Source organism: Silene latifolia, chromosome 6, assembly GCF_048544455.1.
Source record: "Silene latifolia isolate original U9 population chromosome 6, ASM4854445v1, whole genome shotgun sequence".
NCBI classification, from domain to species: domain Eukaryota; kingdom Viridiplantae; phylum Streptophyta; class Magnoliopsida; order Caryophyllales; family Caryophyllaceae; genus Silene; species Silene latifolia.
In genome coordinates this window covers 107,079,842-107,095,283 of record NC_133531.1, presented here as the reverse complement: position 1 = coordinate 107,095,283, position 15,442 = coordinate 107,079,842, and the positions used below count along the sequence as shown (strand labels likewise).

The 15,442-nt window shown below is 41.0% G+C and overlaps 1 non-coding gene across 1 annotated transcript; it reads left to right on the top strand.

Moving 5' to 3' along the window:
- The first annotated feature begins 13,871 nt into the window (after positions 1 to 13,871).
- On the top strand, positions 13,872 to 13,979 carry LOC141589500 (small nucleolar RNA R71). Its single transcript, XR_012520435.1, has one exon. It is a non-coding gene; the product is annotated as a small nucleolar RNA R71 (small nucleolar RNA).
- The last annotated feature ends 1,463 nt before the right edge of the window (positions 13,980 to 15,442 follow it).

Below are 15,442 nucleotides of genomic sequence, written 5' to 3'. Positions count from 1 at the left end.
TTACCCAATCCTTTGGGATGCATGTAAGGGACTTCATCAACAGTAATGGACACTTCATTCTCAAGACTTTTCAGGTCGGGATTCGTATAAGAAGTACCGCTCCTCAGCTGAATAACATTAGCTTGCTCATGAGCTTGCTTACCTTGAGGAGGAAGACCTACGGCCTGTTTTGATGGGTTTTGAAGTGCCATCTGAGCCACTTGATTATCTAGCATCTTGTTATGGGCAATCAGGTCAGAAATCGAGCCGTGCCCTCTCACGATCGACAAAGTTTGTTGCAAAAGATTGCGCAACTCTGCCATATCATTATTCGGAGCTTGTTGAGGAATTTGTTGAGGAGGCTGCTGATATTGATTGTTGAACTGCTGGCCTCCTTGATTTTGCCTTTGATATCCCCCTTGTTGTTGATTACCGCGATTGTTAGGAGGGATATAAGGATTCTTTTGCGGTTGTGACTGCTGCGGGTTTTGCACATTCTGGCTAGACCATTGAAGGAACGGATGCTCCTTCGTTCTTTCATTGTAAAAATTAGAGAAAGGTGTACCTTGTGCACCTTGTCTGTAAGCCTGAAAGGCATTAACCTGCTCCAATGTGCTCATACAATCAGCTGCACTATGACCATCTAAACTGCATCTAGCACAAGTCTCCTCTACTTGCTGACTCATAGCATGAACTCTCTCTTTACTACCCAATGATTAGGTAGTCTTTATCTCAGCAATTTGGGCTGAAATAGTCTCTAGCTGTGCCGCCAGAGCACTATCAACTCCAGTACCTCGCGTGCTTTCCCTAGGATTTCCATACCTTGCGGTATGGGTAGCAATCTGATCAATCAACTTCCACGCGTCACCATCATTGGTGTTATCTTGAAACCTCCCATTCGCAGATGAATCCAAAAGGGCACGATGATCGTCAAACAACCCGTTATAAAACTGGTTGCAAAGAAACCACTTTGGGAAACCATGATGGGGAACTGATCGAACTAAACGCTTGAAATGAGTCCAGGCTTCATTCAAATCTTGATAGCTCTTGCTTGAAACTAGTAATTTGATTCCTCAAAGCATTAGTCTTCCGAGGTGGGAAGTACCTCTTGTAGAAAGCAAGAGCCAAGGAATTCATCAGAACTCCTTCAAGTATCCATATCCATATCTCTTAACCACTCGGCAGCTCCATCTTTCGAGAGAGAAAGGAAAGAGCACCGCTTAACTTGATCTTGTGTCACTCCGGTGATAATGGAATAGAGCAGATAAGTGACAAACTTTTCCATATGCGTCGCAGATCCTCGCAGTTGTCCCTCCAAACATGTTTCGTTCCACCAAATTGATGTAAGATGGCCGAATCTCGAATGTTCCATTGGTAGTAGTGGGCAGCTTGAATCCTTGTGGAATAGAAGCCAAGGTTAGCTCAGAATGACTGGCTAGAGTAGGCATGATGATAGTTTCGGGTATATCAGGAATAGGAATATCAGGAATAGGAATTTCTTCATCCTCCTCTTCGTAGGACCGACCGGCTGACTCAGTGGAGCTCGCCGTTTCGACGTCAAGTATACTCAAGTCTTCTACTTGACCCACTTCTTGATTAAATTTTCAGAGCGAAAAGCCTTCTCAGGTTCAGGATCAAAAGGAATAATCTCGGACCTATTAGACCTGGGCATAAACGGAACTAACAAGAAAGTGTGAGAACGGTCTCAAGGAACTGGGTTCCCTGAGACAAAAAGACAAAATAAACACAAAAAGACTAAACAATTGTCGTCTCCCCGGCAACGGCGCCAAATTTGATGTGGCTAAAGTCGTATTACCAAATCAAAACAAAACCCCCCCGAAATCGGTTACTTCTAGACAGCTTAAATACCCTTAGACTTAGCTTTTACCGCCTCCCTGTGGATTCGATACCTGTCTTATCACTAGCTATTCTTGTTAGTCCTGAGATAGTTTTACTTTGATTTGGTAATACGACTTTAGCCACATCAGGCGTGTTTGGAATGGTTATAAAACCCGGGTTTGAAAATCGTCATTACGACGGCCTAGAAAGGCGCGCAACGGTCGGCGAAAGACCGAGGTTTGAAACGGCCATTATAACGGCGCAAAAAGGTGATTTTGAAAGTTTGAAAATGACACGGAAGGACTTATGATCAAGTAGCAGATAAGCATTCACAGCTCATTATATTATGCATCATGCTTACACGGGTTTTGGCTTAAAACGGTGGGTTACACACCAAGCAATCAAACCCCGATTTGCGAGAGGGATACCAATCCAAACAAAATGTGTAAGGAGGGTGCCCTAGCCTCGTGCTCGAAAGTGATGAAAGCTCTTTGACGAAATAGAAATGTATAACGTCAACAGTATGCTTAACTCAATCGGGTTTCAAAACGCGGGGATGAGAAAACTCACGCCGACGAGACGAGCCAATTGGTCGAAAAGGGTTATGTTATGGGCCCGGACAAGGAACCCGACCGTGACCGTAATATCAATTAATGCATTCCAACCAAGACCTCGTTCGAGTCTCACCATCTAGGGATCACAAAGACGTAAGTGTCCTAGTTCTCCCCAGCGGAGTTGCCAATCTGTGGACGTGGGCCCACCTGCGTATGCCCACCTTATCTGTGGACAATGACAACGGTCTTTTGAAAGCCACGCTCAGCGGCGTAAAGATGCTTTCGACCGGATCGTTTCAGATCGGTCGGTTTCGTCTCAGTAAGGGTCTCGAAACGATTAGAGATGTTCGGAGTCGCCACCAAGCATTTTTGGGATGCTTGGAACCCGTTCGAATCCACTTTATACCTCGGTCAAACGAAGCACAAAGCAGGGTTTGACATAGGTACTAAAGATAAGGAATCGTCCCTCTTTAGCATCCTATCTCTAGAATGACTCTCGTACGCCCTGGATAAGGTCGTCCACTATCCAAAGTTTCTGAGTAAGAGGTGACGGTACGTATTGGGAAGCCCTTTAATCAGACACCCAATCCCGCCCGCAGTAACGGCCTCTACTGATCGATCTTGGTTGGTTGAATGCAAAAGTTGATAAAACGGTTTAAATGCATGAATGCGCATCCAATGATTTAAACCTAACATGTGAGAGCTTTCTAAGTCGGTTGATTTAATCCAAGTATCAAGAACAAGATGTCGAGTTGGATTAATGGTTTATTTGCATGCAAGACGGAAATTAAACATCCATTTACCGTATTAGGTTTAGGGTGCATAACGTGATCCATTTGTCTTGGTAAAGCGTTTTGCAAATGTGATTTTGAATAGTCATCTGATCCATCCTATATCCGGGCTAATCGGAGTCGGGATCGTCCTAGACTAATGCTGGAAAGGGAACAGGCCCTGTACCAGACGGCTATATGAGGCGCGAGCCAGCTGGCGGTGTAAAGGGGCCTCCCCTGGTTCTGAAAATGAGAAAGAAAAGGCCTGCTTGAGGCGCGGGTTAGCCTACGGTTATATGCCGTATTTTGACCATTTGAAAAACGTTATAAAACGTGTTGAGAAATGGGTTCTTGAACCCGGTTTGATTTGAAAGGGTCGTCTAGACCGCATTTGTTGATTTGAAGAACTAGACTCGAATAATCATCATTATTTTGATAATATTCGGTGTCGGGTTCGATTTGACAAACTTGACATGAATAGTTTTGAAAATAATTATGAACTAATTGTTTTAAGTTCATTTGAATGTAATTAGTCGGTTTCGTCATCGCATCGGGTTAAAATCCCAAGCATGGTATGTAGAACAAAGGACGACTTTGTGTTGGTGACTAATATGTTTATTTTGAAAACGTAAATAAATGATGAAAGGCTTTAAAATACCTCCCAAAATGTAAAGAAATGAAATAAAAGGCTTTAAAATACCTTTTAAATGTCATTAACCAAATATTATCACCGAAACACGGATTTAACCGTCATGGTATATGGAACCAAGGGTGAAAAATGTTTTATGGTTAAAACAAATGAAATTGAATAAAAAGGGTTTGAAAATATTTGTAATGGTAAAAACCGATTACAAATATGAAAATGAATTAAAGGGAAATGACGAGAACAAACACGGTTGATCTCTGATCTGGACACCCCATTTAGGCGCGGGCAAGCCGGTGAACCAAGGGGCTTCTGTCTCGGGCCAAAAATCAGTTTTGGCACATTTATCCCATGTTTTGGTTCATGTTATGCACGTTTTAGCATGTTATAGTCATGAAACAAATGAAAACATGATAAAAGAAGGATTTTTACACCCTCATACTTACATGTTTGGTTATGGCGAGTGACCGACGTAAGTGTAACAACTCGTTTGATCGGAAAAAGACTCGATTTAAAACCGTTTTGGTAAGTAAAAAGAGTGTTTTAAGATTAGTGACGATGTAGTGGTCGAAGTGGTCGGTCAAGTGATTTAATGCACGATGACGGTACCAAACAATGTGTAAGGCTTGTATTTACGATCGGTAGGTCGTAAACACGCGTCGGATTGTGACTTAAGAAGTCGAGTCGAGAATTTAAAGGAAGAAAAGAGGGGGCGGACACTCGCGTAAGTCTCAAATGGGGGGAATTTGAGGGGTACTTATAGGAGAATGAGTGGTTGTATGAGTTTTGAGCGACGTGGCCACTTGGGCTGCTCACAGAGGCGCGAGTCACGTCGCGGTTCTTCGAGGTGAGTTGTCGCTTTCACAACAAACGCAATTATGATTTGTTCTATCCTAGGTTTTGTAGTCACATGTTTGACCATTCATGAATCTGGGAAAACTTAAGGTAGAAGGTTTGAAATGTTTTCTTTTTGTTGGTTGACTCAGTTTGACTCGTTGTTGGAGTCGGGATTTGAATTTTTGAGTCGGTTTTTGGTCCGGTGTCGGTTTTGACTCTAGTTATTGTCATTGCGACCCGTCGTCGTGCATTAAACACTCCAAGTATTTTTGAAATGTTTTGAAATGTTTTATTTTCGAAATCGTTTTAAGTTTTCCGACGTAAAGTTGTACACAAACTGTCGATCAAACGCCGCGATTCCAAAACATGTTATAGTCCGATAATCATCGGGTGTTTGTTGGAGTCTCAACAGATACTGGGTATCTACAACTCTTGACTAGGCCTTAGTCCATGGGTCAAACGATACTAGCAGGATACATCCTAGGGTGTTTTAGAGGTATTCTAGTGAGCAAAGTCTCAAGAAGAAAAAGTATCTACAAGGGCCTTATATACACTTGTCAAGCTTCCCAAATAGATGTTTTCACAAATTTTTTCCTAAACTGCAACTACATGCCGTGATGCAACTAACATATATACAACCTAGTTCAAATGCGTCTATAAACTAATATGCCATATAAACTACATGCAACTCCTAAGATCACATTGGTTTATACCGCATCAACCAAAATAAAGCCACATAGTCATTAACATAGAGAGGAAAAAGGAAATTGGAAAGATCATACCATGCGGTCTTCATATTCCTCATGCCTTGGATGTGGTATAGTCGATCCAATGTGATAAGAGGGCAAACAAACACAAGTATATACACAATATACAATTCTACACTATAAAGGAATGAACATGTTTTTGTATTTTTGAGAAAATTTTCAATTTTTATGAATTTTTCAAGAATTTTTCAATTTTTATCATTTTTTATTTTAAAAGTTAAGTTAGAATTTCTCGTCCACACATTAGTATAGGCATTGTCCTCAATGGCCAATACGATAGGAAATTATGCAATGCAATCTATATGAATATGCATGATTTCTAAACTAATATGCAAAGTATATGAAATATATAACAAGTGAATGCATTCTAATCTATCCTATATGATGCATTCTTTAGATTGTTCGGAGAGCTAATTTGAATTAACTTGCATTTCTTGTGAGTGAACTTCCTCAAACCGAGTAAGACACTATTTCTAGTGTAAAAATAGTGGGAGTTCATGCACAAGGAAAAGATGCAATGCATGAATCTTAATTGTCATTTTGGATTTTTCAATTGGGAACAATATGTGACACCTCAATGGAACCGAGGTGGGAGTCCTTTAAGTGGTGCTAGGACTCAAAACAAATACTCAAGATAAAGATTAAAAACATGATATAGATACAAAGCTAATGGAGGTGTAGGAAACTCACAATTGAATGGGTTGAAGTCAAGTAATCAACCCCGCACTTGTGGTATCCTCCATATAGCCTTGTCAACCCTGAATTATTGCTCATTGCGACATCCTCATCACCGGAATCATTGCCGTCATCATCATCAACGGAATTATCATCAATTTCTTCATTATCTTCTTCATCATCCACCTCCATTGACCCGGAGTATTCACCACTTTCATCATCATCATTAGAACTTGAACTTTGCTGTTCTTCTTCTTGGCATGAATCACTACCTTCTCCATCTTCAACAACAACAACCTCTTTTCCATTACCCACCCGACTATCCATTTCGGCATCTTGAGAAGCATTTGGGAAGAATACCTCCTTATCCGCCCAACTAGGCAAAGGACATGAAGGATCAAGAAGTCTTTGCCTAGCTAGATGTAGTAGGGGTGGATATTGGGCACGGTAAGAATTCACCCAGTCATCGTGAGCTTCTTTATGCATTTGTTGCATTAATTGGGTCAAATAGTCGTTGCCTACCATGACATTAGAGACACACGGTTTGAATTCTTGGTAGGCAAAGGGATATGGTGGAGTCACAATGGAGGATGAGGAGGTCTTGGCAATTGGATCCCTATGTTGCTTAATTATCACTTCAGCTTCCTTGGAGACGGGCAATAGGTAGTTTGGTCTATGGACGGAGATACGGCAAATCTTGCTAGGCAAGACAAAGGAATTAGCTTCTTTGATGAGCCACTCATATTTGTTGTCAAGATTGTCATTCTTGACCCAATGAAACTTGTTGATCATAGTGCTCATATCAAGGAGGTTGCTCCCTTTAACCGGTTTGTAAGTGTTATCTTTGTTGAAATTCGGGTTAAAGTGCTTAGCTAGCCTAGTTACCAAGCCCCCGTTTACAATGAAGGCCGCTCCATCTTTCCCATTATCAATCTCAAGCCACCGATCAAGCAATAGTTAAAGAATGTTGTACTTTTTGGTGAACTTCCCATTGATATTCATGAAGGACTCAAGGTAGACAAAATCAAGTTCGGTGAAGTGGTTGGTGCCTTTTCTAGCAATCAAGGTATTGCCCACAAACTTCTGCAATACTCTTATGCCCGGATGGTGAACATATAAAGCATGGCACTCCCAGAAAGAATCAAATTTTCGACCGGTAATAGCTTTCCAAAGGGGTGATGTATCATACTTCAAAGGCTTTTTCTCAAAATGATCATATTGCAATAGACTAAACACTTTACCAAAATCGGTCTTAAACATTTTTCTACTCTTGTTCCCAAGACGTAATTCAACATAATTTCGAGTCTCTATCTTATACACCCTTAAGGAGCTTATGAACTCCATGGTCAATGAGGGGTAAGTCAATTCATCCATTTCAAAGAGAGTTAACAACCTCATGGACTCGAAAAATGCTCTAGTTCGCTCAAGCACACCCAATTTTCTCAAGGCATCTTGACAAATAAACTTGGTAGCCACAATAGTCTTTTTAGCAAGGGATAAAAATGCAATCCTATGCTCATTGGTTAAGAAAGTTACCTCCCAAAAATTTGACAATTGTTCTACAACCGGAGTAGATGTGGTATCTTCCTCAATAGGATTAGTAGTTACTTGGACGTCCTCCCTTGGTTGGATTACTTCTAAAGCCTTAGATGCAAGAAGAGCTTGTTGTCTCTTTGATAAATTTGTTTTTTTGGGTGCCTTGGTTCTGCCTTTGGTCCTTGCCATTGTATTCCCCTTCTCAAATTGGTATCAACAAACCAAGATTTTGCTTGAATGTTCCTTGCTTCTTCAAACATCAACCAATTCATCAATCAATTTAGGATTTTCGAATTTTTGCCTAAAACATAGAAAATTGATTCAATTTGTGATGTTTAGATGGTATTTTGTTGATAAAGGAGTGATTTAATCTTGTTTTGAGCAAGTTTTGTTTGGATGGTGGTAAATTTTGTTGAGAAATTAATGTTTTTGAATGGGTTGATTGAGGGTTTAAGTGGGAGAAAATGTATGTGTTTGTGTTTTTGAAAGATAGAAATGAATTGGGAAGGAAGGGGTTGTCCCGTGTTTTGCTTAAATATAAGCCTGGGATGCTTGGATTCTCGTCGGGACGCGCGGATTGTCTTACAGGACGTCCTGAATTAACAAACCAGTGCCAGGATGCGTGAATTCTTCTCAGCTCGAGCGGATTCTTGAGGAGTCGCTCGGATTGTTCCTGGGACGTGCAGATTTCCTTACAGCAAAAACTTATAAACTTGAAACATCTCAGGACGCGCGGATTGACGCCAAGACGAGCGTCCTGAAGTTGGGGACGAGCGTCCTGATGCTGATCTACGCAAATTTTCTTACAGGACGTTTTCTTCAATTTAAACTTTCCCAGCTCCCACGTCCTAAGGCCAGGACGCGCGAATTGATGCTGGGGATGCTCGGATCCTCTTCAGCTCCCACGAGCTCAGGTCTGCTCGTGGGGATTCCTCTTCCCATGTCATTCTCTCTTCTTCTCCTTTGTTAAATGTTGTGGGTGCACTACAAAGGCTTGGATAGCCTAGGCATTTGCCATCCCCACATTTGGTCAAACACTACACATTAAAACATGTTAAAATACCTCCCTCACTTGCTCTCATGTCAAAAATCTTGATCAAAGCACAAAAATGAAAATCCAAAAATGACAAAGATGCAATAAAGGAAATAAAAGGCTAGTTAAGGGGTTAGAATATTTACAAATGGTGGTTTAGGGAGGACTCCACCAAACTCTCATTCTTGGATGAGATGTCAAGGAGGCAAATCCAAGGTGGTGTTGATGTTGCTCAACACCTTGTAGAAGTAGTCGAAGGCTTGCTCATTTTCATGATAGAGATCTTGCATAGATTTGTGTGCATTGTTTTCTTCATTGTTGTAATCCAAATCAAAGTGATGACAAGGATCAACAAAACCTTGGTCTAAGGTCATAGCATTTCTAATATAAGGATTGACCAATCCTTCAAATTCATCGTCCCATAGACCACAAACTTCACTAGCTTGTTCCCCAATGATGTCATGAGTTGACAAGAGCAACTCTCCTTTCTTGTTATCATGGCCAATGAGGCCTTCTTCATTACTTGTCATGATGGGAGAGCTATTCAAGCTCTCATTTTTGTTGAAAATTACTTGCTCTCCGAATAGAGCTACTTGAAGGTCATACACCTTCTCCTTCCACATGGGTGGTGTTTCTTTACCCATGGCTTGATCTTTGCATAGAGATTCTAACTTCTTTATATCACTTTCTCAGCTATAGTGATCGATCATGAAGCATGGCTCATGTAGTCGGGGAGCTCTCATTGTTTTGTCAAGATTGAAAGTAAATGTCTCATCCCCTACTTCAAGTGTGAGCTCTCCATGTTTCACATCGATTACCACTCCGGCGGTATGCAAGAAAGGTCTTCCTAAGATGATAGGAATGTGGAATCCTCCTCCATGTATACAATGACAAAGTCTACTGGGATGAAGAATTTGCTAATTCTCACGGGCACATCCTCCCATACCCCTAAAGGTATCTTTGTTGATCAATCCGCTATTTGAAGAGTGATGTTGGTGCATTTGAGCTCTCCCATTCCTAGCCTCTTACATACCGAGTATGGTATGACACTTACACTTTCACCAAGATCACATAATCCTTTGTTGATTGTAGAGTCGCCAATGGTACATGGAATAGAAAAACTTCCCGGATCTTTGAGCTTTGGAGGGGAACTCCCTTGAAGAATAACACTACTCACTTTGGTAAAGGTAATAGTCTCCAACTTTTGGATGGATTTTTTCTTGGTAAGAATATCTTTCATGTACTTTGCATAAGCTGGAACATGATTGATCAATTCCGTGAATGGAATTGAGACTTCTAAGTTCTTCATAATTTCCATGAACTTTCCAAGTTGCTCATCAAGCTTAGGCTTAGCTTGGCGACTTGGGAATGGAAGTCTAATCACAATAAGCTTCTTTTCCTTAGCCTTCTCCTCATTCTTCTTCTTTGAAATTTCATTGGTAGTAGGATCTTCTTCCTTAGAATTCTCCACAACTCCTTGCTTGTCACTAGCATCCACAATATCTTCATCAATTGACCTCTTCGGCCCTTCATATCTTGTACCGCTCCTCAAATGGATAGAACTAACCGTCTCATGTCTTCTGGGTGGGTTACCTTGAGGAGGTAATTACCCCTTTTGTCTTTGGGAGCTAGAAGATGCTAATTGGGTCATTTGAGTTTCTAGGATTTTGGTATGGGCAAGAATGTTGTTGATGGTGATCTCTTTAGCTTGGCTATATTTTTGCATTTGGGTGAAGAATTCTTGTTGGTTTTTTTGCATTTGGAGGACCGCTTTTTGGACATCAAAGCTTTAGTCATTTGATTGGTTGTAGGAAGGTTGATTTCGATAAACTTGGCATTGGTTGAAAAAGGGTATTTGAGCTTGGTTTCTCATTGGAGGTGGAGTCTATGTGGGTTGAGGGTTTTGAACATTTTGGCTCTTATATGAAAGATTTGGATGGAATTTTGTGTTCTTATTATAGTCGTTGGAATAAGGGGTACCACTCTTGTATGCTTCGTAAACATTTACTTGTTCATTTGTTCCCCTACATTCGTTGTGATCATGTCCCAAGGTTCCACAACTTTCACATACTCCATTTGGGATTGAGGATGACGCCATCATAGCATTAACATGTTGTTTGGGTGATTTGGAAGCTTCATCAAGCTTAGCCATGGCCTTCTCAAACTTCAAATTGATGGTGTCGATATGAGCACTTAGTTGAGCACCCAATTGAGTGATGGAATCTACCTCATGCTTTCCTCCTCTTGTGGCCTTTCAAGGCCTGCACTTAGTTGGCCAATTTCTTGCCTGAGGGTTTATATGACCACTCCCCTTGCATTATTAGCTTGAGGGATAGGCCCGTTAGTAGACCCAAGGCTTTCAGATACTTTAATATGTGGTCTCTGGATGAGGATTTTCAGGCTTTGGTACAGAGAATGTGGCAGCAGCAGGTACCTGGCACTTATATGTATCAAATGGTGATGAAGTTAAAAAATCTGAAGAGGCCTTTGAAAGGGTTAAATAAGGAGGGTTTCCATAGTATTGAGCATACTTTCCATGTTGCTGAAAAAGCTCTTTTTTGTATTCAGGAGGAGCTTAACAGAAATCCTAATGATGCTAGTTTGAATGAAAATGAGAAGGTGGCTAGTCAGGAGGTCCAAAAACTTTTAAAAGCTAAGTAGCTGTTCCTAAGTCAGAAAGCTAATCTGCAGTGGGTGTTGGAGGGGGAGGATAACTCTGCCTATTTCCACTCTGTTATTAAGAAGAAAAGAGCCAGTAATAAAGTCTTTCAGATTAAAGATATGGAGGGTGTGCTTCATTCTGATCCTGCAGGTGTGGCTAAAGCCTTTGAATTGTTTTACAATGATTTGCTTGGGACTGCTCAAGATGTTGAGAAGGTCCAGGCTTCTCTGGTGACTGTGGGGAAGGTGGTCCAGCCATCTCATTTATCTGTGCTTTTAAGACCAGTTACAGGGCCTGAAATAAAAGAAGCTATGTTTTCTATTCCTGGAAGCAAAGCTGCTGGTCCTGATGGATTTTCAAGCCAATTTTTCAAGGATGCGTGGGGGATTGTAGGGGATTCTGTTATTGCAGCAGTGATGGATTTTTTCAACACTGGGAAGTTATTAAAGTAGGTGAAACATACCATTCTGACTTTGATTCCCAAAGTTGAGTTGCCTACTCAGGTGGCTCAATTTAGACCCATTGCGTGCTGTAACGTGGTTTACAAATGTATCACAAAGTTGCTTTGTAATAGACTAAGTTTGGTCTTACCTGACTTGGTGAGTGTTAATCAGAGTGCCTTTGTGAAGAATAGGGATATAGTGGAGAATATACTTGTGTGTCAGGATCTTGTCAAATTGTACAAACGTAAGAGCTGCTCTCCTAGAATTTTGATGAAGATTGATTTGCAGAAGGCATACGACTCTATAGAATGGTCTTTTGTTAGGGGTATGCTGGAGGCATTGGGTTTCCCTGAGTTGTTTATCAGCAGAGTTATGGAATGTGTGTGCTCACCCACTTTCTCTCTGTCTCTTAATGGGGGGATTTTTGGTTTCTTTAAGGGTAGGAGAGGGTTGAGGCAAGGGGACCCCATGTCCCCTCTCCTCTTTACCTTATGCATGGAGTATCTCAGTAGAATCATTTGTGTGGCTCAGGAGGTTCAGGGGTTTAAGTTTCATTCTTTATGTAAGAAATCCAAGCTTTCACATATGTGCTTTGCAGATGACCTTCTGTTATTCTGTCATGGCAATTTAACTTCTGTGGATATCTTGCTCAATAGCTTTGATGTTTTCTCTAAAGCTTCTGGGCTAAAAATGAATGTTGGGAAGTCTAATGCCTTTCTGAATGGTGTGGGCCCAGCAGCTCAGGCAGTGCTCATTGCTAGGACTGGTATGCAGCTGGCTAAATTGCCCTTCAGGTATCTTGGTGTCCCAATTGCAACAAAAAAACTTAGTGTGCTTGACTGTGCTGTGTTGGTGGAGAGAGTGGTGTGTAGAATAAGGGCCTTGGGTGCAAGGAAGCTTTCCTATGGTGGGAGACTGACATTGGTGCGGGCGGTCCTTACACAACTGCATAATTACTGGGCTCGGATTTTCCTGCTTCCTAAAAAAGTTCTAAAGCAAATTGATGACATTTGTAGGAATTTTTTGTGGCAGGGACATAGTACTTATGAAAAGTCTCCTCCTGTGGCCTGGTCTAAGGTTTCTAAAGCCAAGGAGTTTGGAGGTTTGGGTATCCTTAACTCTGAACTTTGGAACATTGCTGCTATTTGTAAGTATGTTTGGTGGATAGCTACTAAGAAGGACCACATGTGGGTAAAGTGGGTACACAACATTTATATAAAGCAACTGGATTGGTGGACGTATCAACCTCCTGCTAGTGCGAGTTGGGCTTGGAAAAGAATCTGTTGGGTGAAGGATAGGATGCATCTGGGGTTCATTCAGAATGGTTGGGGTACTGGTTCTGCCTACTCTATCCAGGTTGGGTATTCTTGGCTGCAGAATGATCATGCTAAGTCCCAATGGAGAGCTCTGGTATGGACTAGGTATGGCATGAGTAAACACAATGTTATTGCTTGGTTAGCTGTTCAAGGAAGGCTTCTCACCAGACATAGATTGAGGAGACGTGGAGTTTGCCTTGATACCAATTGTGTGTTATGTGAGAATGATACTGAATCTCACCCTCACCTGTTTTTTGAGTGTGGGTACAGTCGATGTTGTCTTCAACAGGTGTCCAATTGGCTGGGGATCCAAATTCCCTGGCATTCACCGTTGCAGTGGTGGGCAAAGTGCAGAATGCGTCCTTTCTTGAATAAACACATTGTTGGAGCTGCTATTTGCGTCCTCATTTACCAGATTTGGCAGGCTCGGAATGTCAGCCTTCATGAGAACTATATGAAGAGAGCTGGGGTGATTGTGCAGACTGTTAAGTATGTGGTTTGTAATAGACTTAATTGCAATGTTAGTTCAGAGATGAAAGAGAAGCACTCAGCTCTAATTAGGGGTTACATGTCCTAGTTAGAGTATGCAGTGCATTTGATGATGTATCTTGTTGGTTTGAGCTAATATATTACTTACCATTTCACCAAAAAAAAAAGGCCTGCTATATTGGGAATTATGAACCGCCATTTCTTCGATTTTAGCCCATGTTTGATTGTCATCAACTTCGGTAAACCTCCCATTGGATCCCATATTAAGAACATTGCGTGAGTCTTCATATAAGCCATTCCAAAATTGTTGCACAAGGAACCACTCACTAGGTCCATGGTGTGGACAAGAATGACAAGTGTCCTTAAATCTTTCCCATGCTTCATACAATGATTCCTCATCCCTTTGCTTGAACCCGGTGATTTGGACTCTAAACATATTTGTCTTCTTCGGAGGATAGAATTTATTATAGAATGCAAGTGCTAACTTCTTCCATGAATCAATACCAAGGGTAGCCTTGTCTAGGCTCTTCAACCATTGCTTTGCGGTACCGATCAAAGAAAAAGGAAATAATACCCATCGGATTTGGTCTTGATTAACTCCGGTTTGAGAAATTGCATCACAATAGTCGCAAAAAGTCTCCATATGTGAATGAGGATCTTCACTAGGCATCCTTCCAAATTGACTTCTCTCAACTAATTGTATGAATGCGGATTTGGCAATGAAATTACCGGTTAAATGTGGTGGTGTAGGAGTACCGTTTGGTAGGTTCTCCTCGGTTAGTACGGAATGTGATGAAAATTTAGGCATTGTAGGTTGATTTTGTGGTGGGTTTGGAATTGGGTTATCCTCTCCTTCTCTTGCAAAAGTATTGACAAACTCAATGTTATTTGGTTGAATGTCCACAATCTCTCCAATACCTACAACTCTTAAAGTACCTCTAGCAACTCTTGTATTGTTGGTTAAGGTCCTTTCAATCTCGAAATAAATAGGTAATAAATTACCTTGTGATCTCCTAGTCATGCAAAATATCAAACAACTAGAAAAAATTAGAACAACCTTGAGGAGATTGACTTCCCCAAGGTAAAGAAAGACACAACTAAAAACAATTAACGAAAATCAAATCAATTGAACACCGTCCCCGGCAACGGCGCCATTTTTTGTTCGGCTATAAAACTCGTCGTCAAAAGCTACCAACCAAAACAATATTTCTAACTTCACAAACTACTCTTAGTAAAGAGGTAAGTAAAGGTCGGATCCCAAGGGACGGTTATTGATTTAGGATTTCAATTGCAAGTAGTGTATGTCTTAGGGTGTCACAAATTATGGGTTGAGATGAGATGTAATCAACAAGATGAATGAAAACAAAGTAAGCAAATAAAGGGGTTGGTAAACAATTGATTAAAAGCACTAGGGTGTCATGGGTTCATAGGATTCATGGAAATAAATCATACAAACATGTTCTCAATTAGAAGCAAGCACTTATTGTTGTGATGGGATCGAGTTAGTGTATATCTTACAATCCCTAGGAAGATTTAGGTCCCGGAGCCGAGTCGTCTAGACTGTACAACACCTACAAGTCGACTTAGTCTCCTCCTATTCAACTCTATGCATGGTCTAACAAGGCTCGAGTTGGTTTATGTCTTACAAACCTCATTGAAAAGATAGGAGATGGGTAAAAAATGCAAGGATTCATAGGCTCGCATTTCATCAAACATAACATGTGCATAGGTTGAAATCACAACTAGCAAGCAATTTTATTTATGAAAACATATTAGATTAAGCATAGATCAATCCCCATGTTTGTTTCCCCTAATTCCCCAGTAACCCTAGCTAAAGGACTACTCACTCATGATCAAGTTTAGCATTCTAATAAGGTTTTCAATCATACTAACAAAGCA